Source organism: Triturus cristatus, chromosome 10, assembly GCF_964204655.1.
Source record: "Triturus cristatus chromosome 10, aTriCri1.1, whole genome shotgun sequence".
NCBI lineage: Eukaryota > Metazoa > Chordata > Amphibia > Caudata > Salamandridae > Triturus > Triturus cristatus.
This window is the reverse complement of record NC_140593.1, coordinates 176,901,809-176,929,418: the sequence shown is the minus strand read 5'-3', so window position 1 is coordinate 176,929,418 and position 27,610 is coordinate 176,901,809.

Here is a 27,610-nt window from a genome sequence, read left to right as displayed (position 1 = left end):
TAGCTGCCGCCTCCTCCTCCTCCTCCGCCAGGGTTGGGAGGGAGTAGCCATATCAAGAAAGAAAAAAGACAATTTTAACAAATACTCTTTGCACAAAATTATACACATACAATTATAGTGCCTCAGTAGCACTAGCAGTACATAACATTTTATGGTATCCTCACTTCCTCTGCCCTAAGATTTGGTTGTGATGATTGATGATTAGACTTTCAGGCATTAGGCACTATGGTATGGACTAGACAAGTATTCTTTTTCTCTCTCTTGTTTAGCACAATTTATCTTGAAGGCATGCCAGCTCAGTCAGCTTGTGCCCTAGACAGACATACTCGTGTCGCAGACTCATTTTACTTTACTACTGCCTGCAGGTGGGGCAGCTGTACTAGAACATTTTTATCTATTTTTCCATTACGGCCATACTCTGTTAAATCAATGGCAAATGCTCAATTTTACTTTCACCCTGACTAGTACAGTAAGGCACATGATATATTCTTAATATGAATGATGATGATATACGGACCGATGTCGCGTCACTCATGTGATGATGACGACATACTGATTTGTACGTAGTTAACCATGCAGCCGATATGCCTCCCATGGCAGACATGGTCAAAATTACATGGGTAGGGACTGGAGCGGAAGTGGGCTTTGGAGTCGGAGGGATACGATTGATGATGGGTGGGTAGGGTACATTATACATAGTCATGCACAATATAAATGGTGTGCTTGCAAACTACTGTGAGTGAAGGGAGTATTCCATTTTGAAATACAACGTCAAACTTTTGAATCAATAACCTTGGAAAAAAGGAGTCCTTGTTTATTTTTCCCAGAGCTTATTTAATTTATCATTGCATTGCTCGTCTAGCAATATTTTATTCTTTACCCTTGACTTTGGTATTCTGGCACGGTTTAATTTTCTTTCACAATCTTTTCATCCAGTCTGACTCTTCACCTACTATTATACCATCCATCAATTCAAACATGGCTATCATAAACCTTTCAACTACAACATACATTTGTCATTTAACCACCACCCATGCGTCCTTGCTTGCCTTTGAGTTTGACCCCTCCAACCCCCTGGAGGATTCCTTTCACCCATACAGTTTCACGCACTGAGGCTTCCTTTCTGCTTTCTTTCACTTTTCACCCATCCTTCAACCACCCATGCATCCTATCAGCCACCTATATGCATCCTGGGGACCCTTCCTTCACCCACACATCCTTCTCTGCCAGTCATATATTACATGTCGTCTGACTCTTTGTCATAAAACTTTCTTTGCTGAGTTGAAGATAAAATAGAATAGGCCATTAGTTACTCAACACCCACTAATGCTAATGTTAAGTAAAGGGTGTCTTCTTCAACTTTTCAGTGTTCACAACAACTTAGTCTCAGCAGACATACAGTGTACTGAGTGAGTGTACACCGGAACCCTTGCAGCGAGTGTATTCATCATTCTCAATAAGCAAGGAATATGAATTACCACTGCCCGCCACTGCTGCTGGCTCACCCCCTGCATTTGGAGCATCTGCTCCCTCTGGAGTAGCATGGCCCTCGCCTCTGGACCCGGGACTGGTGGTGGGTACACCTGGAAAAAACATAAATTATTTTTTAGATGTCATATACGCCTCCCCTATTTATTATTTTTATTAGCAAGATTGAAAATACTGTCATACACCACACACATCACTATCTAAAATTCGGACACTAGAGTAGAGTAGACAGTATGTCCTATCAAAGATAACAAAATATCCGGTTGGGCATTTTGTTGGAAGCAATTTTTTAAAAGCCTCTCAAGAAGGGGACAACCCAAAGGACTGGACTCAGTGGCTAGAGATATTGGTGCATCTCATTTCTTGAAAAGAAGAAAAAGTGGCCAACTGGGTGGACATGAGGTCTATCTTAGCTGGAAAATAATGGTGCTGTTTCCTCCTCATACTTCCTTCCAGCCATAGTGCATGGTAATCAGTTGTTTAGTGTTCACCATCAACTGCTGCTAATCAAAAAAGTACTAGGCCTGGATTAGAAAAAGTAAATACACCTCTTTGGGCTGTCCAACGTGAGTGACCACCATTTACTGATTGAGCATGAGACAGTAAAAGAAAGCATTCTCATCTCTACAAACCTGCGTAGAATACCTTACTTGGGCATGCAATCTGCACAGCAGATTAGTTTTACTACTAGTGCTAGTAGTAGTCGGGAGTCCTTACTACTACTAGTACTTGTAGTAGCCTAGGACCAATGGGTTCTCTGAGTCTTGCAGTACCACTACTAGGCAATCCACAAAATAGATAAGGTTAGAGGGAAGGCTGAGTGGAAAACCAGAAGAAAGCAAGCAACACACGGGTCTAATACAGAGTCAGAGGCAGTTTGATTTGATGTAAAAAAAAACAGACACTAGAAACAATGTTAGTACTACTAGTAAGTAATGGAGCAAAAACAAGAATTTAGAAACAGAGAGATCAAAGAGGATTTGGGAAAAATGAAAATTAGGAAATGGAAATAATAGAGCGGTAAAAGTTAGGGAAATATTAATATAACAACACCAGGAGGACTTACTGGGGCTAGTAGAGACATCTGCACCTGAGACCACTTCCTGCTGCTCCTGGAAGGCCCCTCCGGCTCCTGCACCCGCCTCAGAAGACCCAGTCTTCTTCTTCTTGGCCCTGGATGCTGATCATGTAAGACAGAATTAAAGAGAGAAAAAATGATTTGTGTTAAATAATAAATATTAAATAATCGCTCTAAAAATATTTTTAGACAGGAAACGCCAATTGCAATAACATTGACCCATCCTAAATCAGATTGACTAGTAGTAGACTAGCATCGCAGACTAGTAGCGCACCATCCTATCTTTATTATTCCACAGTTCCATTCCGATTCCTGAATCCTAAACATACCTAGCCCTCCTATTCCAGACTTTGGACTGAATTGCAAAAAAATAATATTTTTGTCTGAGTTCCGATCTCATTCCCAATCATCTCTCAGTCAACTCCAACCCCCTTTGATGGGCAAATTACAAAGTCTGTATATATTCTTGCGTAGATGGACGCTTGCATATTGCATACACCAAATTGGTTGGTTGCTTTTCACTCACTGTACGAACTACAAAAGTTTCTACTAGGACTGAAGTCATGTGAGAGGACGCGTCACACAGGCGACTAAATTACCAAATACTAGGACAGACTGACAGGAAAAAAGGAAAGGACTGGAGTCTTTCCAATCTGCATTAAGTAACTTAAATTCTCTAACCTCTCTTACAGAACCAGCCCAAGAGAGAGCAAAGTTGCAAACAAGTACAATTAGTTAGCGCCGAGCACCTGTCTGGAAGAATAACAATCACATAATGTAAGATTTTTAAACATAAATTACGTGCATGTAAGCAGCAGCAGCATGTTAACTGTTTGCGAACAAAATAATATTGGCAATAACACAGCACAGAAGAGCACAATAGTGATATAATTAGTTATTCACCAAGCCCCGGGACCTCAACACCTCGCAGGTCCAGCAGGTCCTGCTCCCGGTCCAAGATGTCGTAACACTGGTGCGTCAGTTGGTTATGGGTGTGCCGGACCCCAGAGCAGTGAAACACTGCCTGGCGCACCCTCTCCCACCGCGGTGATGCTCCCGGAGCCCGTACCCATACCTAGGCCTACTGTCTGCTGCCAAGGTTATGGAGAGGTGGCTCTGGAAAAAAACAACCAGTGCGGCTACCTCCACCTCAGAAAACAAGACCCAGGCCTGCACCCTTTCTGGGCGACGCATTCCACAAGGAAGGGAGTCATGGCTCTCACTCCTTCGCCTTTTTCCCCGGCCCTTACTCTTTTTCAGAGTCTTCACTATGGTTTTAGAGGGCCAGGGGTGGTAAAGAAAATGTAGGAAGTAAGAAAGGAAGAAGAAAAAAAATTCCAAAGAAAGTAATAGAAAACAGAGAAAAACGCACTAAAAAACACACACAAATTTGGGAAAAAACGCAAAATATGCAAATAGGAATAGAGAGGGATAGATAATAAATAAAAAAGATCAGAAAAAAGAGTTTAGAAACAAAGGATTGAAAAGATATAGGGTCATATGTATCAAGCAAAATTGCGATCGCAATTTTGCTAAGTGGTATGTATGAAGGCAAATCTGCGTGCAAAATAAGGAATCGCAGAATGTGCGATTCCTTATTTTGCAATTGCATTTAAGCAATCGCAAATTTTGCAGTTCCTTAAATGCAATGTAAGAAGCACCAAAAAAATGCAATTTGGCCTTAAGGAATTACAAATTACCACCAACTACAGGTTGGTGGTAATTTGCGATTTCTTTAAAAATGCACATTTTAGCATTTTTCAAAGTGGCATGTGGCGCACACACATGCCCTTAGTGCATGTACGTGCGCCACATGTGCACCCATGCTCATTTCAGGGGTGCAACAGGGTGTCCTTTTGACACCCTGGCACACTTGAAATTGCTTTCTCAATTTGCGATTCTCTAATTGAGAATCGAAAATTGAGAATGTCTTCCCATTCATTCCTATGGGCATCTAGGCCCATAGGAATGAATGGGGAGGTATTCCTTAATTGCGAATTGCAATTTGCAATTTGCAATTAAGGAATATGTAGGATTTGCAAAATGTATTGCAAATCCTACATACATAGCATTTTGCGAATCTCAAATAGCGATTCCCAGAAATTCGCTATTTGAGAATCGCAAAACCTAACACTGATACATATGGCCCATAGTGAGGATAGAAAAACAGGCCCAGAACCATAGCAAACATGAAAAACAAGATGTCCACGCCCATCAGCGACCACGTGGTGAAGTTTGTGTGAGATTCCCCCCAAACACGCAATACGCATTCCCGAACACGCAATACGTATTCCTGAATGTAAGAAATGCATCGCAAATTGGTGGAACATGCAACTCAGCTGACTCACAGAACTCCACGTAGCTCGTGGAGTTTTTTACAACTTCGTGGAATTTTGCGTAGCATGGCTACGCTAGCTCTACCCAGGGTTACTGATATGCTTGTTTTAAAATGTTATGACAAAGGTAGTACATCTGACTTACTGTGAACTGCATTTAATAAAGGCAATAGGTGTTTAATTGTGGATTGTTATTACACTGTGTTGAAGGCTGTAGAATGTTATCTTGCTTCAGGGAATCTCACAGATTAACGTAGTAAGCCAGGGGTTTGGTTACCCCTTTGTTAGACGTTCTTAAGAGGGGGTGTATCTGGTTTATCTAACAACACTTTTATAATAATTTATTGTAATTTTGCTCACCATTTGTATGTGGCCTGCCTTGTGGGAAAGCTTATACTCAATTTACCTACATAAGATGATTATGGTGAAAAGCCAACAATAAAGGGCATAGGTCTGATTAGTTAATTTGAGGAAGATGTGTAAATGGACGTAGGACTGTTGTGTTCACTATTATTTGAAAAACAGTAGCCCAGATGTATTTATTGTGATAGTCAAATGTTAAAGCAGTAAATAGGGCTGTAAAAATCAATCAATTTCACACTAAGATAAAATCTGTAGAACGGAATGTCAATGATTACAGTGACAGGTCAGGACTTTGTCGTTGTTTACCACCTCTGACAATCCCTGGAAATAGATGAGTTTTGAAAATTCGTACTGTGCCATTTTATGAGGGGCTGTATATTGTTTTACCAGCTGGACATTTGTGCATATTTGTAGGGTTATGGCTCTTCAATGATGGTTCCTTTGTGACAAATCTTGTGCTCATTGAAGTTGCCCTGTGTTTTTTATGGTGACAATGCAATGCTGATGGGTACAGGCCAAATTGATCCACTGTAAATAGTTATGCCAGTTGCGATAGGCCTGAACTGTTTACTAGGAAAGATTAAAAAAACATTGGGCCTGTGTTATGTATTGTGCCAGTAGGTCTTTAACAGTAGATTGTCATAAAACTGTGTTAAAGTTGTACACAGGTATTGTGTTACATGGATTCTCATATATTGCTATACTACACAAGTGGTCACATGTTAGTTACTTCTATATCAAAACCCTGTGGGAGGGCTGTGCACTGTTAGAATCCTTGTTATGCATTGTAAATTGTTTTGAAAATTCCAATTCTGTACGTATCACTAATACTGTGAATGTATACTTGATGTCTACCTTGTAGAAAAGGTCATTTTCAAGAAAGTGGGCCTGAGATGGTTACAGTGATATGCCAATGATAAAGAGTATAGGTCTGATTGGTTCATTACAATGCGTTATGTATTTGGTCTGATCTCTTTAATCTGAGAAATTACAGCAAATACAGTAGGTTTGACTTATTTATTGTGAAAATCGTATATCAAATCCAATGCGCCTTTAAGGGTGGATTGATATTACTCTTTGCTGATGCCTGTAGGTAGGCATTTTGTTACATGAAATTTCACAGATTACTGAGGTATATTGGGGCTGATTACTTTCTGTAACAAACTCTGAGGTAGAATTTTTGGGGCGTGATACTCTTTGTGTTAATAATGTATTATCTTTCCCTCTCTTTTCCTGAATGTATAATTTGTGTTTTTTCCTACTTTTTGTGTGTTTATTAGTGTGTTTTTCACTCTTTTCTATTACTTGCTTTTTTTCATTTCTTTTACATACTTCTTACTTCCTACCTTTTCTTTTCCACCCCGTCTACCCAGAACCATGGCAAAGAGCCTTAAGAAAACTAAGGGCCAGGGGAAGAAGAGGAGTGAGACCCGCAACCGCCTTCCTTGCGGAAGGCGGCGCCCACAAGGGGTGCAGCCACAGACCTAATTCACTGAGGCGGAGGTGGCCGCACTGTTTTTTTTTATCCAGCGCCACCTTCCCTTAACCCTGGCAGCAGGTGGTATGCTTGGGTCCGAGCTCTGTGAGCGTCACCAGCGGTGGGAGAGGGTGCGCCGGGCAGTGTTTCGCTGCTCTAGGGTCCAGTGCACCCGTAACCAATTGACACACTGGTGGTCTGACATCCTGGACCGGGAGCAGGACCTGCTGGACCTGCTAGGTGTTGAGGTCCCGGGGCTTGGTGAGTAGCTGGTGAGTTGCTAATTATATTACTATTGTGTTCTTCTGTTCTGTGTTATTGTGAATATTATTTTTTTTGCAAATAGCTAACATGCTGCTTACATGCAGGTGATATTATTATGTGATTGTTACTTCCAGACAGGTGCTCATGCTCGGCGCTAATAACTAATCATACTTGTTTGCAACTTTGCGCTCTCTTGGGCTGGTTATGTAAGAGAGATTAGAGAATTTAATTCGGGAATACATATAGGAAAGACTCCAGTCCTTTTCTTTGTCCTGTCAGGCTGTCCTGTTTCCTGTCACTAAGATAGTTGTAGTAGTTAGTTAGTATTATTTGGTAATTTAGCGGCCTGTGTGACACGTCCTCTCACATGACTTCAGTCCTAGTAGAACCTTTTGTAGTTTGTTCGTATAATGAGTGAATAGCGACCAACCAATTTGGTGTATGCAATATGCATGCGTCCATCTATGCATTAAAAAGAATAAAAATGCAGGCTTAGTAAATGGCCTGTCAAAGGGCGTTGAGTTGAGACTGAGAGATGATTGGGAATGAGATTGGATCTTAGTAGAATCAAATATAATTTTTTTGCAATTTATTCGAAAGTCTGGAATAGACGGACTAGGTATGTTTAGGATTCAGGAATCGGAATTGAACTATGGAATAATAATGATCGGATGGTACTCGACTCTGATACATACTAGTCGACTACTACTAGTCGAATAAGTCGATCTGATTTAGGATAGGTCAATGTTATTGCAATTGACGTTTCCTCTCTAAAAATATTTTAGAGCAAAATTTAACACAAATTATTTGTTGTTTCTTTAATTATGTCTTACATGATCAGAATCCGGGGTCAAGAAGAAGCCAGGGTCTACTGGCAGTTCGGCGGGTGTGGAAACTGGAGGGGCCCCCTAGGAGCAGCAGGAAGCAGCCGCAGGCGCACATGGCTCTTAGGCTGGCCCCAGTAAGTCCTCCTGGTGTTGTTATATATTAATCTTTCCCTAACTTTTACCGCTCTATTATTTCCATTTCCTAATTTTAATAATTTCAAAATCCTCTTCAATCTATCTGTTTCTAAATTCTTGTTTTTGCTCCATTACCTACTACTAAGTACTAGTCCTAACATTGTTTCTAGTGTCTGTTTTTGTTTACATCAAATCGAACTCCATCTCACTATCCTCTGCTCTGACTCTGTATCAGTCTGTCTGTAGCTTGCTTTCTTCTGGGTTTCACTCAGCTTTCCCTCTCTCCTTATATGTGGATTGCCTAGTAACGATACTGCAAGACTCAGAGAACCCATTGGTCCTAGGCAACTACTAGTACTAGTACTAGTAAGGACTCCTTACTGCAACTAGTACTAGTAGCACTAATCTCCTGTGCAGATTGCATGTCCAAGTAAGGTATTCTCGTGAGGTTTGTGAGATGAGAAGGCTTTAGATTCTTTTACTGCCTCATCATGCTCAATCAGTAATGGTGGTCACTCATGTTGGACACCCCAAAGTGGTGTATTTTACTTTTTCTAACCCAGGCCTTTTACTTTGTTTAGTAGCAGCAGTTGATGGTTAACACTGAACAACTGATTACCCTGCACCATGGCTAGAAGTAAGTAAGAGGAGTAGGAGGACTGCACCATTATTTTCCAACTAAGAGAGACCTCATGTCCGCCCAGTTTGCCACTCTTTCACCTTTTCAAAAAATGAGATGCACCAATAGCTCTAGTCACTGAGTCCAGTCCTTTGGATTGTCCTCTTCTTGAGAGGCTTAAAAAATTGCAGACAGTGGTAAAGTAACATGAGTCTGCAACACGAGTATGTCTGTCTAGGGGACAAGCTGACTGAGCTGGCATGCTTCCAAGAATAATTGTGCAAAACAAGAGAGAGAAGAAGAATACTTCTACTCTACTCCATAGGCCTTAAAGTCTAATCATCACATCCAAATCTTAGGGGCAGAGGAAGTGAGGAGGATACCCCAACTGCTAGGGCTTCTGTGCCACTATAATTTTTATGTGTGTAATTCTGTGTTACTGTTTTGCTAAGAGTATTGGTTACAATTGTCTTTTTTCTCTTTATAGGGGTGGGTGGAATTTGCATAGTCGCGCTACGCACAGGTCCGCGAAACGGTAACAAATCTCCGCGAGCACGCAGAGTTCCACGAACACGCCGAATTGCTTATTCTGCCCGTTCGCAATGCTTTTTTCCTGTTCGCGAATGCTGTTTGCGTGCTCGGGGGGGAAATATCTTGTGAACACGCAATTTGAAAGCGCGAACAAGCAAAGAATTCCGCGAAGCCACAGATCGCAGATCTTTGGGCAATTCCGCATTCTCCGCGGAACACAAAATTACCCAAATTCTGCAAATTCCACAAGCAGAACGGAATTTACCGCCCAGACCTAATAGCTACTCTTTTCCAACCCACCAGACAGGGGGCAGGCAAATGAAGGAGACGTCCATCCGGGATGAATATCGCCGGCTGGTTGCCCTGGAGGAGAAGGAGGAGGCGGCAGCAGCTGCAGCTTCTTCGTCCAATGCCCCGGGGCACAGCCAGCACCCCCGTGCCTCCCTCGGTACAGTGCCAGGTTCTGGCAGCCGCCCGCCGCCCATCAACTTTATCATCATCGACTGCTGCCCACCCCTGTTGTACTTTCGGTGCCGCATGCTCCTCCGGATGGCAATCCTAGAGGCCAAGCTAGAGGAGTTCCTGGAGCGAATTAGCCAGAACCCCTGCCGCTAGACCTCAGTCTTCTACCCTTACCTCTTTTTTAATCTTTTTTTTAGTGGGTGGGATGTTGGGACTTGGGTAAACTTGAGGTTTTTTTCTTCAACTTCGACGTGGACGGACATTATTTAATTTACTGGACATTGGTTGGGGTTAGGGAGAGGGATGGGTCAGGTGTTGTGGGTTTTTCTTCTTCCAGTTTATATTTGTTAGGGTGATAAATTATTTATAGTTTTACAATACATATGATGCAAATATTTTCTAGGGGGGTTACACTTTTATGTCACCTTCTTTGTTTCCTCCTTTTGCTGCAGGGCTGCAGCCAGTTTTGAGACAGAATACAGATATACAGCAACATAGCATTTTCTAAATTAAGTAACTAAATCAATGCACCAATGTCAGTCATACCACTACACTCACCTCCACCACTACACAGACATGTAGGTCTGCTGTGGTTGTTGTTGACTTGTTTACCTTTTAGGCCACTTCATTCATTTTTTAAATTTATATGGCACAACAGCTATCCCCGGAGGTTTCCCGGCGCCTATGGACCATGCTGGAAGAAAAAAGAAAGGTCAGACTCTAGAGGTCACATAACCACGTTTTGAGGCCTTTACGGAACTTGTGATTTTTATGTTTGTGGCAGAGTGGGAGAGAATTCCAAAGAGACAGGGCCAAGTAAGCAAAGAACCGTCCTCCCATACATGCGAGTTTGATCCTGGGAACTTGAAACTTAGCCTGATTGGATGATCGAAGAAGATGCGTAGGGAGGTATGGGTGAACTAAGGACCTAAGATAAAGTGGTGCTGTACCGGCATTAATCCTGTGCATGTAGCAAAGGGCTTTGAATTTGGAACGATATTCTATCCTGAGCCAGTGGAGGTCACGGAGAGGGCCGGTAATGGAGGCCATTCGAGGTAGCTGGCATAGAAGTCTGGCCGCAGAGTTTTGGACTGCAGCACCTCCTTATTAGCGCCTAAATACAGGACATTGCCGTAGTCCAGTCTGGACACGATCAAGGCTTGGACTACAGTTTATTATGTCGAAGGTGGCAGCATCCAAAGAATTTTTTTGAACCATTTCAGAATTGTAAAGCAGATTGAGGGGACCTTAACTGCTTGCTGTCGCATAGATAGTTGATCATCTATAATTATGCAGAGGTTATGGACAGATTGGGACGGGTGGGGGAGGTCACCCATTTGACGAGGCCAATGTTGGGGGCCCCAGATAGCTTTGTTTCCACCAAGGATTAGGAGTTCAGTTTTTCCTCCATTTAGTTTCAACTTGCTAGTGTGCATCCAGCCAGCTATCTCTTGTAGACCTGTTTGGAGAAAGGACACATTGGAAGTCTCTTTGGTGGTTTAAGGTAAAGATAAGCTGGGTTTCATCAGCGTATGAATATATAGTTAGCCCAGCCTCTTCCGCTATAGTCGACAGATGGCTGACATAAATGTTGAAGAGTAAAGGGCTAAGTATTGAGCCCTGTGGTACTCCATGAGGGGAATCATGGGACTTAGAGCTCGCCATCGGGGAAAAAACCTGAAAGATTCGGCTAGACAAAAAGCTCGCCAGCCATTTAGGTGCTTATTCGACAATGCCCCTCAAATGTAAGACTTGAAGAAGAGTCATGTGGGAAACAGTGTCGAAAGCGGCACTCAAGTCAATTAATATGAGTGCCACAGTACCTCCCATATCAAGCCGTTGGCGAATATTTTCGGTGACTCCCAGGAGCGTGGATCCGGTGGAGAAGCTCACTCTAAAGCCAGATTGAGATTGCGTCAACTGGAGGTTGATATGTTTTTCCAAAATTTTGTAGAAATCAGATCAGCATTTGCTTTCTTTAGCAAGGGGAGGATCATGGCATGTTTCCACACTGCTGGTACTACTGCTTCACAAAGTGAGGCATTGAGGAGTTCCATGATGATATTAAGAATTGGTAGATCCAATTTTTGGAGGGCGGGGATGGGGAGGGGATCTTTAGGGGAGCCTGATTAGATACTGGCCAAAATGCGACAAAAGGTAGGAATATCAAGAGGCAGCCAGTCATCAAGCGTATTACCTGGTCTATAATTTTTATTCAGTGTCACGGGGGAGGAGTAGATTCTAGAGGTGAATTGATGGGCTTAGATAACGATTCTCCATTAATATTGAATTCAGAATAGATTTTGTCAATTTTATCTGTAAAGAACTCTGCCAGATCTTTGCATTGCACTTCAGTTAGCTCCATGAAATGCCCCGAGTTATTCAATCAATCATCTCTGATCCTACTGACTGACTGCGATGAGTGTCGTATGGTCATCAAGGTGTCCAACTCTGTAGTGTCCGAGTGAGTCCAGATTCCATATTCAAAAATGCAATGGATCAGCCAGCAGTTGAAGTACAATTTTGTTATTAAACTACAAGAAGGGAAACATTGACTTGAGTCACAATTTTGTGTGAAGATTAAATACTAGTACACTTCATGCACAACCACACAAACACCAATCACTCAGAGTCAGCATCCAATGCATGCCATTATTACCTGTTCTTAAGTGGCGTTCCCTCTCGGCTCAGAAAGGAGGATAGCTATAGTCAGGTTCTTTGGAGGGACTCAATGAGGCAGGCACACATTTCTTGTACTATTCTCCATCCAATGTCTGGCTTGAGGGAAATGGAGTTAAGGTGAGGCAAGAGGAGTGGACTGGAGCAGGACTCGGAGGAGTGGACTTACTTCGTTAATGACTGCACACAGTTGCAACTTCACTCCGTCAATAAAAGAGTAAGACGGTGGTGATAGATTTGTTGTGATTCGAACTAGAAAGACAGAGACACACACAAATAATTAAAGTTAATAAGGAAGAAAGAAACTAACAAGTTGAAAGCCAAGTTGTCAGGGAAGTAGAGCTCGTCCTCAAACTCTGGTGGTTCGCCCAGAAGAAGGTCATCTAACACACAACTTCCATGACCTAAGTCGTTGCCATCATCTTCCTGCTGTGCTACTTTAGATATGGTGTAATCCAGTTGTATAAAGTGCTGATTCATTTTGATCATGGTTAACCTCTCCACATTTTGGGGAGAGAGATTGGTCCTTTTCAGTGTTACAACGGCACCAGCAGCACTGAAAACACGCTCAGAAGAGACACTTGCAACAGTTTATTGCCAGCCTGCTGAGTACTGGATATTGGTCTCTTTTCCCATACAAATACACCAATGGGTTTTGATCAATGTAGACCTCTGATGGGTCATCCAGAGAGGACTGGACCATCCGCTCAATGCTCAGGGGTGCTTCGCTTTGCTCGGCCTCTTATGCCTTTGCCTCACCACTGGACCTAACAAGCCCATGCCATACATGCCATTCCTGTGCAGATTTTACTGGGGCTGATGATCCTGTTCTTGCTGTTGTTGAAGTTGTTCTTGGTGTTGTTGGTGGTTTTGACTGCTGTGAGCCAACCGCACTGCCCTCAGGCTCTGAAGTTGAACTTCACGCCGGCTGTCCTGCAGTACATGTTGTGGGCTAGAGTAGCGGGCTTCTAATTCACAGCCGTTCGTTTTCCAAGCGACTGGCTTCCGCAGCTATCCAAGTTTTGTACTTGGCAACATGCACCCCTGAAAAAGGAATCAATGTGTTCAGTACTGGTTTGTACCGTGGATCCAGAATTGTGGCAGAAATGTAATGGTTGGACAACACAATGCCTCTTTGCACCCTTGTAGTTTTAGACAAGAAAAGGTTTCCACCAACTCATATGCTTCCTCTACACCTGCATACATTGCAGACATCCCCTTCAGCAGTTCCTGTAGCATGTGCAACAATGAGATAGCTTGGCCCATAGTACAGTCCTCCTTGCTGACTTCATGTTTGAAGAGCTCGAAAGGAAGTAGCATCTCTGTCAGGCATTTAACTAGTCCCATTGGTCCATCTCAACGGTCATGCATTTCACAGAAACATCCCCTCTTTACATGACATATTCATTGATTGGTCTGTACTGCTCAAACAGACGTTCAAGCATGTAATAAGTTGAATTCCAACGTGTTGGCACCTCCTTCATGAGTGCTTTAACTGGCACTTTATGCTCATATTGAATGATCCTCAGCTGCTTCCGGGCTTTAAAAAAATGACTGAAATGTGTGCCCATTCTTCTGCAGGTGGTCAGTAAGTTGCTGACTCGGTCTTCTTTTTTCAGAAAGTCTTGAAAAATAATGTTAATGCAGTGCACCAAACACAGGACCCTGAAATAGCCACCATCGTACATGGCCCTAACTATATTACTGCCATTGTCCCTGGCAACAAGACCAATGTTAAGCCCTCTTGGGGGCCGCATTCAAAGACCTTGCTGTTAAAGTCTTCCAAAATATATGCAGCAGTATGAGTTTTCTCCATGGCAAACATTGCTACAGTTGCATGTTTCCAAGTGGCATTAAAAATCTCAGCAGTGTCAACACCTGCAGATATCTTTTCTCTAACCCCCATAAAAGAGATCCAGTGTGCAGTGATGCACATGTAATCAGTGGCGTAGCAACTGGTCCACATGTATTTTGTCAGGTGGATAGTGTGAACAGCACTCTGCTGCAAAGCTTGTCCAAGCAATTCCAGCACATCGTGATTTATTCATGAACAGCAACTCTGGCAATATAGGACCGACTGGGAACCTTCCATTTTGCGCAGATGGCTGTCACAAATTCAAGAAAACCCACCCCTTCCATAAAAGAAAAAAGAAGGTCCAGCACTAATATTTTAGCCAGCTTCGCATTGTACGTACAAACGTGCCGTTGGGTGGTTGCGTTCGTACTGCTCCTCCAACCTAAACATGCTGAGAATGGTAGCCTGGATTTTTTTTCTTTTCTGGTGCCACTGATGCAGGTGACATCTTCTTGACACCAGATGTTGTTAGGCCCAACACATGTTTGTTGCAGTATTCTCTTGCCTGGGACCCCTTGATGTCTCAGCCTGACTCTTACTCTTGCGTCACTGCGATGTTGCTGATATGGATCTGGCCAGTACCACTGCACTGATGGGGACAGGGCTACTTTGTGTACCAGAGAAAATGTCTCCCTCTTGTTCACCTTCCACCATGAACGGATGTTCTACTCCTTCATCCACCAACATCAATGCGTGCAGTTTTTTGGCTGCAAAGGTGCACCTCCCGCTGGATCAAGTGGTGTTTTTTCAGATGGGTTGTTTGGCATCTGGTACCATAGTTTGGACCAAGCTTTCCCCGACTAACACCTTGTCCACAAATGGAGCATATCGCAATGTTCACCTCCTTTCTGCTAACCGAAAAGAACTGGTAGGTGGGCGTGGAGTTTTACTCTCTGCAGTACCTACTTCAACTGCAGTGGTTGTGCTGGATGTAGGCCTCTGCCGGGCCTTTGCAAATGCAAATATGGAAGCTGGAGGTGTTGTTGATGTTATCTGTGTTGGTGGTATCCGTGCCACATCCCTCACAGTAATTTGAGATGGGGTAATGTTGGTCTCTACTGGGGCGGGACTAATGTCCAGGACGACTGGCTCGTCATCATCCTCCTCTTATACATCTACCTCCATAACTCTAAGGTTTCTGGAACCTTCCTTTTCCTTAGCCTTGTCTTGTGGCGTGTCTCACTCTCAGACTGAGGTGTTGGCTTCCAAGTGGGGTCTAGATCATCAGAAGGGGGACTTGCAGAAGAACTTGATACTTAGACTGACCCTCAATTTCCTTGCTGGGTATCTGAAAGACAATGGATCTTCTGAAAGAGCGGCTTGCTCTTCTTCTTCCTCTGTAGGAAGCTCGATTTCCTGAACTGCCCCTACTTCGGGAGGAACAACTACCATTGTGGGCGGTGGTTGCGGCTGTTGTTGTCCACTTATCTGATTTTCCTGCATTGCTTAGGTTGTACTTTGTGATAACAATAAGTCAATTTCAACATCACTGCTCATTGGCGTTGTCGTGATTAGACGGGTTGCCTCTGCAGCAGACATGTGCTTGGGCCTAGGTTGGTGGGGTGGGTCCACTGATGCGAGGTGCTGCTCCCAGCTTGCTCCCCGGACACCGCTGCTGCAGGTGCAATTTTTTGTTTCCCAAAAAAGATCTTGGGCGGCACACCAGTCTTGGTAGGTGGCAGCTCCTTCTCACTGGCAACTTTCTTGGCACTGGAGACCTGGTACCTTTCTTTAGGGCCATCTTCTTCATATGTCAGCAGCACACAGTGGCAAAAGTTGAATAGATGTCTGTGGTCACATGTCATGTGACGGTGTGCACAGCAGGACTTCTGTCTTGCAGTACAATGGGTGACGATGCCTCCTCCTTTTCAGTGCACCTAAAGCAAAGAAACAAGAAGAACATCAGTGAAATGTGGCATTTATTGTTGTGGTTCAATTACTACTAGTACAAACAAACAAATATAATACATAACTTAGTGTGTGGTCACACTTGTTAGTGTTATTAATATTTTTTAATATTATTAACTCAGTTATTAAAAAAACATAACAACAGTCTAGCCATTTGTGAGACCTTTACAACAAGGGCTTTCATGGTGTCCCGTGTACACTCAGGATGGATAGGAAAGAAGAAGAAGAAGAACAAAAATACAAATGTAATGGAACCTGTTTGACATTGTGTATCACATGGGAAGCAGCATTCAGGGAGCTGCAGCTGACAATGGGGATGAAGCAGTAAGCCAAGAGGAACAAAGGAACGATATGCAGGCCTATGGCAAAAGCTGCACACTAACTACCACCACAAGATGGCCACCAGCCACATGGTCAGTGGTCACGCACAACAAGCAGGAGGCCTAGAGCACAATGAACTCAAGCAGGCCTATATGGATGGAGACAGACTTTACAAAATTGCCCCTGGCCACGAGATGCTAAGCCAAGACAAATGTTGGCCCACTATTCCAAAAACACACACTCACACACTCGCCAGACAAAGGAGGCATGCCTGCTAAACAACACAGCTTTAATGCAACAATGCCAAAACGAAAATCCACATGGCTAAAAAGGTTTGCAAGTTACACAAAAACCACACACATCCAACAAAGGCATTTATTTAACACACACGAAAAAAAGTGAAATACCCAAAAAAAATACATTTTGCAATTCAATCTGATACCATCCATGACCTAAATGATGTTTAAATTCGACAGACACCATAAAGCAGTTGCTTCATGCACCCATAATGAGTAGCTCTGGGCCTATTTGTTGGAAAACCCATTGGCAGACTAGGCCACATAGTGAATAAATTCAAATCAATAATTTTGCAGATGTATTAGAAAATGTCGTTAACTATGCTGCATTTTTTTGCTGGGTAAAAGAAGGAAGAATTGCATGTAAAACAACAACAAGGTATGGCCACCACAAAGAAAGCTTGCAGGCCTAATGCAAAAGAACACTGGCTGCCTTCACAAAATGTCTGCCAGCCATATGGCGATGCCACCACAACAACAAGGAAGGGAAGACAGACAATGCAGGCCTATGTCAAAAGCACACCGGTTGCCTTCACAAAATAGCCACCGGCCACATGGCCAGGCAACGACAACAACAAGAAAGGGAAGACAGACAATGCAGGCCTATGGAAAAAGCACACTGGCTGCCTTCACAAAATGGCCGCCAGCTACATGGCCAGGCCACAACAAAAACCCAAGAGGTACAAAGGAAAGATATGCAGGCCTATGGCAAAAGCAGCACAGTAACTAACACCACAAAATGGCCACCAGCCACATGGTCACTCACAACAAGCAGGAGGCCTGGAAAACAATGAACTCATGCAGGCCTATCTGGACACAGACTTTACAAAATGGCCCCTGGCCACATGGGGAGGCTCAGCCAAGGCAAATGCTGGCTCACTATTAGAAACACACTCACACACTGGCCAGACAGAGGACCAGTGCTAAACAACACAGCTTTAATGCAACAATGCCAAAACCGAAAATCCGCAGGAGTAAAAAACCCCACCACACACATCCAACAAAGGCACATGAAAAAAAGTGAAATACCACAAAAAATATTTTGCATTTCAATCCAATGCCATCTATTCCCTAAATGATTTTTAAATTCATCAGACAACACAGAAACAATTGTTTCATGCACCCATGAGTAGCTCTGGGCCTACTGGCTGAAAGGCCTATTGGCAGACTACTGGGCTAGTGAATTAAATAAATATTGGAAATTCATTTCAAAAGTTGGAGAAAATGCAGTGAACTGTGCAACATGTTTCCTTTATATCAGATGAAAAATTACCAACTAGGCTCCTACTGATCTACAGACCACCCACCACAATACATTTTTTTTAAACGGTGAAATGTACAAAAAAATGTAGGTGCAATGCCCCATCAAACAAACAACAACAATTTTCCAACTTACTTGTCAAATCTCTGATTCAAATATCTTCAAATCCAATGATATATGATGCAGCAACCACAAAGAGTGATCCTTCCCACTCCAAATCCAACTGAAAAGTGAACAGGAGATGGACAAAGCACCGGGAGGAGCCAGCTGGACAGGTATAGGAAGTTGGAGCCTCTTGGCACTTCCTTGCTCTTCAAAAAAAGTAAAAAAGAAAAAGGACTCCTTGCTCATAAAAGTACAGCCAAATGACAATCTGAGGAGTTTTTTTGATCCAAATCATCATTTTAAGAAGGTTTTGATGCTGCCCGAGTGACAGATTCTAGGTGTTGGGAATCGTGATCTCGCAAACCTCCGGAAGTCCGATGGCGCACCCAAATGACATGCGGCTGGCTGGTGCCACTTGCGAACAGATGGGAAATCTCGTCGGCGATCGCAGGCATCCCGGTAAGTTGAACTGCCAATAATCCATAAACTCCACGAGCAGAGCAGAGTTACGCCCAGGGTTACTCAGAATTATGATCAGAGCTACTGGAATTATGCGACAGTTCGGCTGCACCAATTTTCACACAATTATACATTTTTGCGTATTTGCCACATAATTCATCATCTCTTGCATAATCTTCAGATTTGAACCTTGTTTCTACCTCAAACGGCTCACACGTTACGACAAATGCAGCCACAAGTGTTAGAGCATGGTGGAAGGCACTTTGCAAACCTGGAATGGTCACCTGTTACTTATTGCTAAAGGTGGGTGTTAAATTAGTTCTAATGGTACACAAACCACTCTTTCTTCTTTCTACACCTCTCTTGCCTCTTTCTGTATTTCTCTTGCTTCTTTCTGCACCTTTCCACCGTTTTCTGCACTTCTCTTGCCTTTTTCTGCACATCTCTTCTGCTTTCTGCACCTCCCTTTTTTCTGCACCTCTCTTGCTGCTTTCTGCACCTCTCTTGCTTCTTTGTTCTCTACCTCTCATGCCTCTTTCTGCACCTCTCTTGCTTCTTTCAGGACTTTTCTTGCCTCTTTCTGTATCCTCCTCCCTCTTTCTGTACCAGTCTTGCCTCTTTCTGCACGTCTCTTGCCTCTTTCTGCACTTCTCTTGCATCTTTCTGCATTTCTGTTGCCTCTTTCTGTACCCCTCTTACCTCTTTATGCCCCCTCTTGCCACTTTCTGCACCTCTGTTGCCTCTTTCCGCACCTCTCCTGCCTCTTTTTGCAGTTGTCTTGCCTCTTTCTGCACACCTGTTGTCTGTTTGTGCACATCTCTTGCCTCCTGCTGCACTTCTCTTGCCTCTTTCTGCACCTCTCTTGCCTCTTTCTGCACCTCTATTGCCTATTTCTGCAGTTCTATTGCCTCTTTCTGCACCTCTGTTGCTTCCTTTAACACTTCTCTTGCCTCTTTCTTCACCTCCCTCTTGCCGTTTCTGCACCTCTGTTGCTTATTTCTACACTTCTCTTGGAACTTTCTGCATTTCTGATGCTTCTTTCTGCACTTCTGTTGCCTCTTTCTGCACCCCATTGCTTCTTTCTGCACCTCTGTTGCTTCTTTCTGCACTTTTCTTGCTTCTTTCTGCACCTCTATTACTTCTTTCTGTACCCCTCTTGCCTCTTTCTGCACCACTGTTGGTTCCTTCAATACATCTCTTGCCTCTGTCTGCACCCCTGCTCCCTCTTTCTGTACCCCTCTTGCCTCTTTCTGCACCACTCTTGCCTCCTTCTGTACCTCTGTCGCCTCTTTCTGCACCTCTCCCGCCTCTTTCTACAGTTCTCTTGCTTCTTTCTGCACACCTGTTGCCTGTTTGTGCACATCTCTTGCCTATTTCTGCACTTCTCTTGCCTCTTTCTGCATTTCTGTTGCTTTTCTCTGCACTACTCTTGCATCTTTCTGCACCCCTTTAGCCTTTTTCTGCACCTCTAGTGCCTATTTCTGCAGTTCTATTGCCTCTTTCTGCACCTCTGTTGCTTCCTTTAACACTTCTCTTGCCTCTTTCTTCACCTCCCTCTTGCCTCTTTCTGCACCTCTGTTGCTTATTTCTACACTTCTCTTGGATCTTTCTGCATTTCTGATGCTTCTTTCTGCACTTCTGTTGCCTCTTTCTGCACCCCATTGCTTCTTTCTGCACCTCTGTTTCTTCTTTCTGCACTTTTCTTGCTTCTTTCTGCACCTCTATTACTTTTTTCTGTACCCCTCTTGCCTCTTTCTGCACCACTGTTGGTTCCTTCAATACATCTCTTGCCTCTGTCTGCACCCCTGCTCCCTCTTTCTGTACCCCTCTTGCCTCTTTCTGCACCTCTGTTGATCTTTCTGCACTTCTCTTGCTTCTTTCTGCATCTTTATTGCTTCTTTCTTCATTTCTCTTGCCTCTTTCTGTACCCCTCTTGCCTCTTGCTGCACCACTCTTGCCTCTTTATGCACCTCTGTCGCCTCTTTCTGCACCTCTCCTGCCTCTTTCTACAGTTCTCTTGCTTCTTTCTGCACACCTGTTGCCTGTTTGTGCACATCTCTTGCCTATTTCTGCACTTCTCTTGCCTCTTTCTGCATTTCTGTTGCTTTTCTCTGCACTACTCTTGCATCTTTCTGCACCCCTTTAGCCTTTTTCTGCACCTCTAGTGCCTCTTTCTACAGTTCTATTGCCTCTTTCTGCACCTCTGTTGCTTTCTTCAATACTTCTCTTGCCTCTTCTGCACCTCTCTCTTGCTTCCTTCTGCACCTCTGTTGCTTCTTTGTGCACTTATCTTGCATCTTTCTGCATATCTCTTGCTTCTTTGTGCACTTCTGTTGCCTCTTTCTGCAGCCCTCTTGCCTCTTTCTGCACCTCTTTTGCTTCTTTCTGCACTTTTCTTGCTTCTTTCTGTACCTCTAGTAATTCTTTCCATACCCCTCTTGCCTCTTTCTGTACCCCTCTTGCTTCTTTCTGCACCCCTTTTGACTCTTTGTACACCTCTGTTGCCTCTTTCTGCACCCTCCTCCCTCTTTCTGCACCTGCCTTGCCTTTTTGCACTTCTCTTGCCTCTATCTGCACTTCTCTTGCATCTTTCTGCATTTCTGTTGATTCATTCAGCACTTCTGTTGCCTCTTTCTGCATTTGTGTTGCTTCTTTCTGCAATGATCTTGCCTCTTGCTGCACCCCTTTTGCCTTTTTCTGCACATCTATTGCTTCTTTTTGCACCTCTATTGCTTCTTTCTGCACCCCTCTTGCCTCTTTCTGCGACCCTCTTGCCTCTTTCAGCACCTCTTTTGCCTCTTTCTGCATATCTCTTGCCTATTTCTACAGTTCTCTTCCCTCTTTCTGCACCCCTGCTGTCTGTTTGTGCACATCTCTTGCCTCTTTCTGTACTTCTCTTTCCTCTTTCTGTACTTCTCTTGCCTCTTTCTGCACCACTCTTGCCTCTTTCTCCTCCTCTCTTGCTTATTTCTGTAACTCTCTTGCCTCTTTCAGCAGTTGTATTGCCTCTTTCTTCACCTCTGTTGCTTCCTTCAACACTTCTCTTGCCTGTCGCACCCCTGATACCTTTTTCTGCACCCCTTTTGCCTGTTTCTGCAATTCTCTTGACTCATTCTGCAGTTCTCTTGTCTAATTCTGGACCTCTGTGCCTTCCGCCTACACTTCTCTTTCCTCTTTCTGCATCCCTCTAGCCTCTTTCTGCACCCTTGTTGCTTCTATCTGCACTTTCCGTGCTTCTTTCTGTAACTCTCTTGCTATTTTCTGCACTCCTCTTGCCTCTTTCTGTATCCCTCTCCCCTTTTTCTGCACCTCTCTTGCCTCTTTATGCACCTCTTTTGCCTCTTTCTACACTTCTCTTTCCTCTGTCTGCACTGTTGTTGCTTCTTTCTGCACTACTCTTGCTTCTTTCTGCACCTCTCTTGCTTCTTTCTGTACCCCTGTTTCCTCTTTCTGCACTCCTCTTCCCTATTTCTGCACCACTCTTGCCTCTTTCTGTACCCCTCTTGCCTCTTTCTGCACCTCTGTTGCTTCTTTCTGCAATTCTCTTGCTTCTTTCTGTACCTCTTGTGCTTCTTTCTGCACCAATCTTGCCTATTTCTGCACCTTCCTTCCCTTTTTCTGTGCCTATCTTGCTTATTTACTGAACATATCTTGTTTCTTTCTGTAACACTCTTGTCTCATCACTTCTCTTGCTTCTTTCTGCACCTCTGTTTCTTCTTTCAGTAACTATGTTGCGTATTACTGCACTTTTCTTGAATGTTTCTGCACCTCTGTTGCTTCTTCCTATACCCCTCTTGCCTCTTTCTGCACATATCTTGCTTCTTTCTGTACTTCTCTTGCTTCTTTCTGTACCTCTGTTGCTTCTTTCTGCACCCCTCTTCCCTCTTTCTGCACCCCTCTTCCCTCTTTCTGCATCCCTCTACCTCTCTTGCCTGTTTCTATACCTCTCTTCTCTCTTTCAACACCTCTCTTGCCTCTTAGTGCACCTTTGTTGCTTCTTTCTGCACTTCTCTTGCTTCTTTCTGTACCTCTCTTGCTACTTTTTTCACCCATCTTGCCTCTTCTACACACTTCTTCCTTTTTTTGGCACCTCTCTTGTTTCTTTCTGTAACTCTCTTGTCTCTGTCATCACTTCTCTTGCTTCTTCCTGCACCTCTGTTGCCTGTTTATGTACTTCCTTGGCCTGTTTCTGTACCTCTCTTGCCTCTTTTTACACCTATGTTGCTTCTTTCTGTACTTCTCTTGCTTCTTTATGTACCTCTGTTGCTTCTTTCTGCACTCCTCTTACCTCTTTCTGCACCCCTCTTCCCTCTTTCTGCATCCCTCTGCCCTCTTTCTGTACCTCTCTTGCCTGTTTCTATACCTCTCTTCTCTCTTTCAACACCTCTCTTGCCTCTTAGTGCACCTTTGTTGCTTCTTTCTGCACTTCTCTTGCTTCTTTCTGTACCTCTATTGCCTGTTTCTGTTCTTCCTTTGCCTGTTTCTGCACCCCTCTTGCCTCTTTCTGCACCTATCTTGCTTCTTTCTGTACTTCTCTTGCTTCTTTCTGTACCTCTGTTGCTTCTTTCTGTACCCCTATTACCTCTTTCTGCACCCCTCTTCCCTCTTTCTGCATCCCTCTGCCCTCTTTCTGTACCTCCCTTGCCTGTTTCTATACCTCTCTTCTCTCTTTCAACACCTCTCTTGCCTCTTAGTGCACCTTTGTTGCTTCTTTCTGCACTTCTCTTGCTTCTTACTGTACCTCTCTTGCATCTTTCTGCATTTCTGTTGATTCATTCAGCACTTCTGTTGCCTCTTTCTGCATTTGTGTTGCTTCTTTCTGCAATGATCTTGCCTCTTGCTGCACCCCTTTTGCCTTTTTCTGCACATCTATTGCTTCTTTTTGCACCTCTATTGCTTCTTTCTGCACCCCTCTTGCCTCTTTCTGCGACCCTCTTGCCTCTTTCAGCACCTCTTTTGCCTCTTTCTGCATATCTCTTGCCTATTTCTACAGTTCTCTTCCTTCTTTCTGCACCCCTGCTGTCTGTTTGTGCACATCTCTTGCCTCTTTCTGTACTTCTCTTTCCTCTTTCTGTACTTCTCTTGCCTCTTTCTGCACCACTCTTGCCTCTTTCTCCTCCTCTCTTGCTTATTTCTGTACCTCTCTTGCCTCTTTCAGCAGTTTTATTGCCTCTTTCTTCACCTCTGTTGCTTCCTTCAACACTTCTCTTGCCTGTCGCACCCCTGATACCTTTTTCTGCACCCCTTTTGCCTGTTTCTGCAATTCTCTTGACTCTTTCTGCAGTTCTCTTGTCTAATTCTGGACCTCTGTGCCTTCCGCCTACACTTCTCTTTCCTCTTTCTGCATCCCTCTAGCCTCTTTCTGCACCCTTGTTGCTTCTATCTGCACTTTCCGTGCTTCTTTCTGTAACTCTCTTGCTATTTTCTGCACTCCTCTTGCCTCTTTCTGTATCCCTCTTCCCTTTTTCTGCACCTCTCTTGCCTCTTTATGCACCTCTTTTGCCTCTTTCTACACTTCTCTTTCCTCTGTCTGCACTGTTGTTGCTTCTTTCTGCACTACTCTTGCTTCTTTCTGCACCTCTCTTGCTTCTTTCTGTACCCCTGTTTCCTCTTTCTGCACTCGTCTTCCCTATTTCTGCACCACTCTTGCCTCTTTCTGTACCCCTCTTGCCTCTTTCTGCACCTCTGTTGCTTCTTTCTGCAATTCTCTTGCTTCTTTCTGTACCTCTCGTGCTTCTTTCTGCACCAATCTTGCCTATTTCTGCACCTTCCTTCCCTTTTTCTGTGCCTATCTTGCTTATTTACTGAACATATCTTGTTTCTTTCTGTAACACTCTTGTCTCATCACTTCTCTTGCTTCTTTCTGCACCTCTGTTTCTTCTTTCAGTAACTATGTTGCTTATTACTGCACTTTTCTTGAATGTTTCTGCACCTCTGTTGCTTCTTCCTATACCCCTCTTGCCTCTTTCTGCACCTATCTTGCTTCTTTCTGTACTTCTCTTGCTTCTTTCTGTACCTCTGTTGCTTCTTTCTGCACCCCTCTTCCCTCTTTCTGCACCCCTCTTCCCTCTTTCTGCATCCCTCTACCTCTCTTGCCTGTTTCTATACCTCTCTTCTCTCTTTCAACACCTCTCTTGCCTCTTAGTGCACCTTTGTTGCTTCTTTCTGCACTTCTCTTGCTTCTTTCTGTACCTCTCTTGCTACTTTTTTCACCCATCTTGCCTCTTCTACACACTTCTTCCTTTTTTTGGCACCTCTCTTGTTTCTTTCTGTAACTCTCTTGTCTCTGTCATCACTTCTCTTGCTTCTTCCTGCACCTCTGTTGCTTCTTTCAGCACCTCTATTGCCTGTTTATGTACTTCCTTGGCCTGTTTCTGTACCTCTCTTGCCTCTTTTTACACCTATGTTGCTTCTTTCTGTACTTCTCTTGCTTCTTTATGTACCTCTGTTGCTTCTTTCTGCACTCCTCTTACCTCTTTCTGCACCCCTCTTCCCTCTTTCTGCATCCCTCTGCCCTCTTTCTGTACCTCTCTTGCCTGTTTCTATACCTCTCTTCTCTCTTTCAACACCTCTCTTGCCTCTTAGTGCACCTTTGTTGCTTCTTTCTGCACTTCTCTTGCTTCTTTCTGTACCTCTATTGCCTGCTTCTGTTCTTCCTTTGCCTGTTTCTGCACCCCTCTTGCCTCTTTCTGCACCTATCTTGCTTCTTTCTGTACTTCTCTTGCTTCTTTCTGTACCTCTGTTGCTTCTTTCTGTACCCCTATTACCTCTTTCTGCACCCCTCTTCCCTCTTTCTGCATCCCTCTGCCCTCTTTCTGTACCTCTCTTGCCTTTTTCTGCACCTCTCTTGCCTCTTTATGCACCTCTTTTGCCTCTTTCACTTCTCTTTCCTCTGTCTGCACTGTTGTTGCTTCTTTCTGCACCCCTCTTCCCTCTTTCTGCACCCCTCTTCTCTGTTTCTACATCCCTCTACCTCTCTTTCTACATCCCTCTACCTCTCTTGCCTGTTTCTATACCTCTCTTCTCTCTTTCAACACCTCTCTTGCCTCTTAGTGCACCTTTGTTGCTTCTTTCTGCACTTCTCTTGCTTCTTTCTGTACCTCTATTGCCTGTTTCTGTTCTTCCTTTGCCTGTTTCTGCACCCCTCTTGCCTCTTTCTGCACCTATCTTGCTTCTTTCTGTACTTCTCTTGCTTCTTTCTGTACCTCTGTTGCTTCTTTCTGTACCTCTATTACCTCTTTCTGCACCCCTCTTCCCTCTTTCTGCATCCCTCTGCCCTCTTTCTGTACCTCCCTTGCCTGTTTCTATACCTCTCTTCTCTCTTTCAACACCTCTCTTGCCTCTTAGTGCACCTTTGTTGCTTCTTTCTGCACTTCTCTTGCTTCTTACTGTACCTCTCTTGCATCTTTCTGCATTTCTGTTGATTCATTCAGCACTTCTGTTGCCTCTTTCTGCATTTGTGTTGCTTCTTTCTGCAATGATCTTGCCTCTTGCTGCACCCCTTTTGCCTTTTTCTGCACATCTATTGCTTCTTTTTGCACCTCTATTGCTTCTTTCTGCACCCCTCTTGCCTCTTTCTGCGACCCTCTTGCCTCTTTCAGCACCTCTTTTGCCTCTTTCTGCATATCTCTTGCCTATTTCTACAGTTCTCTTCCTTCTTTCTGCACCCCTGCTGTCTGTTTGTGCACATCTCTTGCCTCTTTCTGTACTTCTCTTTCCTCTTTCTGTACTTCTCTTGCCTCTTTCTGCACCACTCTTGCCTCTTTCTCCTCCTCTCTTGCTTATTTCTGTACCTCTCTTGCCTCTTTCAGCAGTTTTATTGCCTCTTTCTTCACCTCTGTTGCTTCCTTCAACACTTCTCTTGCCTGTCGCACCCCTGATACCTTTTTCTGCACCCCTTTTGCCTGTTTCTGCAATTCTCTTGACTCTTTCTGCAGTTCTCTTGTCTAATTCTGGACCTCTGTGCCTTCCGCCTACACTTCTCTTTCCTCTTTCTGCATCCCTCTAGCCTCTTTCTGCACCCTTGTTGCTTCTATCTGCACTTTCCGTGCTTCTTTCTGTAACTCTCTTGCTATTTTCTGCACTCCTCTTGCCTCTTTCTGTATCCCTCTTCCCTTTTTCTGCACCTCTCTTGCCTCTTTATGCACCTCTTTTGCCTCTTTCTACACTTCTCTTTCCTCTGTCTGCACTGTTGTTGCTTCTTTCTGCACTACTCTTGCTTCTTTCTGCACCTCTCTTGCTTCTTTCTGTACCCCTGTTTCCTCTTTCTGCACTCGTCTTCCCTATTTCTGCACCACTCTTGCCTCTTTCTGTACCCCTCTTGCCTCTTTCTGCACCTCTGTTGCTTCTTTCTGCAATTCTCTTGCTTCTTGCTGTACCTCTCGTGCTTCTTTCTGCACCAATCTTGCCTATTTCTGCACCTTCCTTCCCTTTTTCTGTGCCTATCTTGCTTATTTACTGAACATATCTTGTTTCTTTCTGTAACACTCTTGTCTCATCACTTCTCTTGCTTCTTTCTGCACCTCTGTTTCTTCTTTCAGTAACTATGTTGCTTATTACTGCACTTTTCTTGAATGTTTCTGCACCTCTGTTGCTTCTTCCTATACCCCTCTTGCCTCTTTCTGCACCTATCTTGCTTCTTTCTGTACTTCTCTTGCTTCTTTCTGTACCTCTGTTGCTTCTTTCTGCACCCCTCTTCCCTCTTTCTGCACCCCTCTTCCCTCTTTCTGCATCCCTCTACCTCTCTTGCCTGTTTCTATACCTCTCTTCTCTCTTTCAACACCTCTCTTGCCTCTTAGTGCACCTTTGTTGCTTCTTTCTGCACTTCTCTTGCTTCTTTCTGTACCTCTCTTGCTACTTTTTTCACCCATCTTGCCTCTTCTACACACTTCTTCCTTTTTTTGGCACCTCTCTTGTTTCTTTCTGTAACTCTCTTGTCTCTGTCATCACTTCTCTTGCTTCTTCCTGCACCTCTGTTGCTTCTTTCAGCACCTCTATTGCCTGTTTATGTACTTCCTTGGCCTGTTTCTGTACCTCTCTTGCCTCTTTTTACACCTATGTTGCTTCTTTCTGTACTTCTCTTGCTTCTTTATGTACCTCTGTTGCTTCTTTCTGCACTCCTCTTACCTCTTTCTGCACCCCTCTTC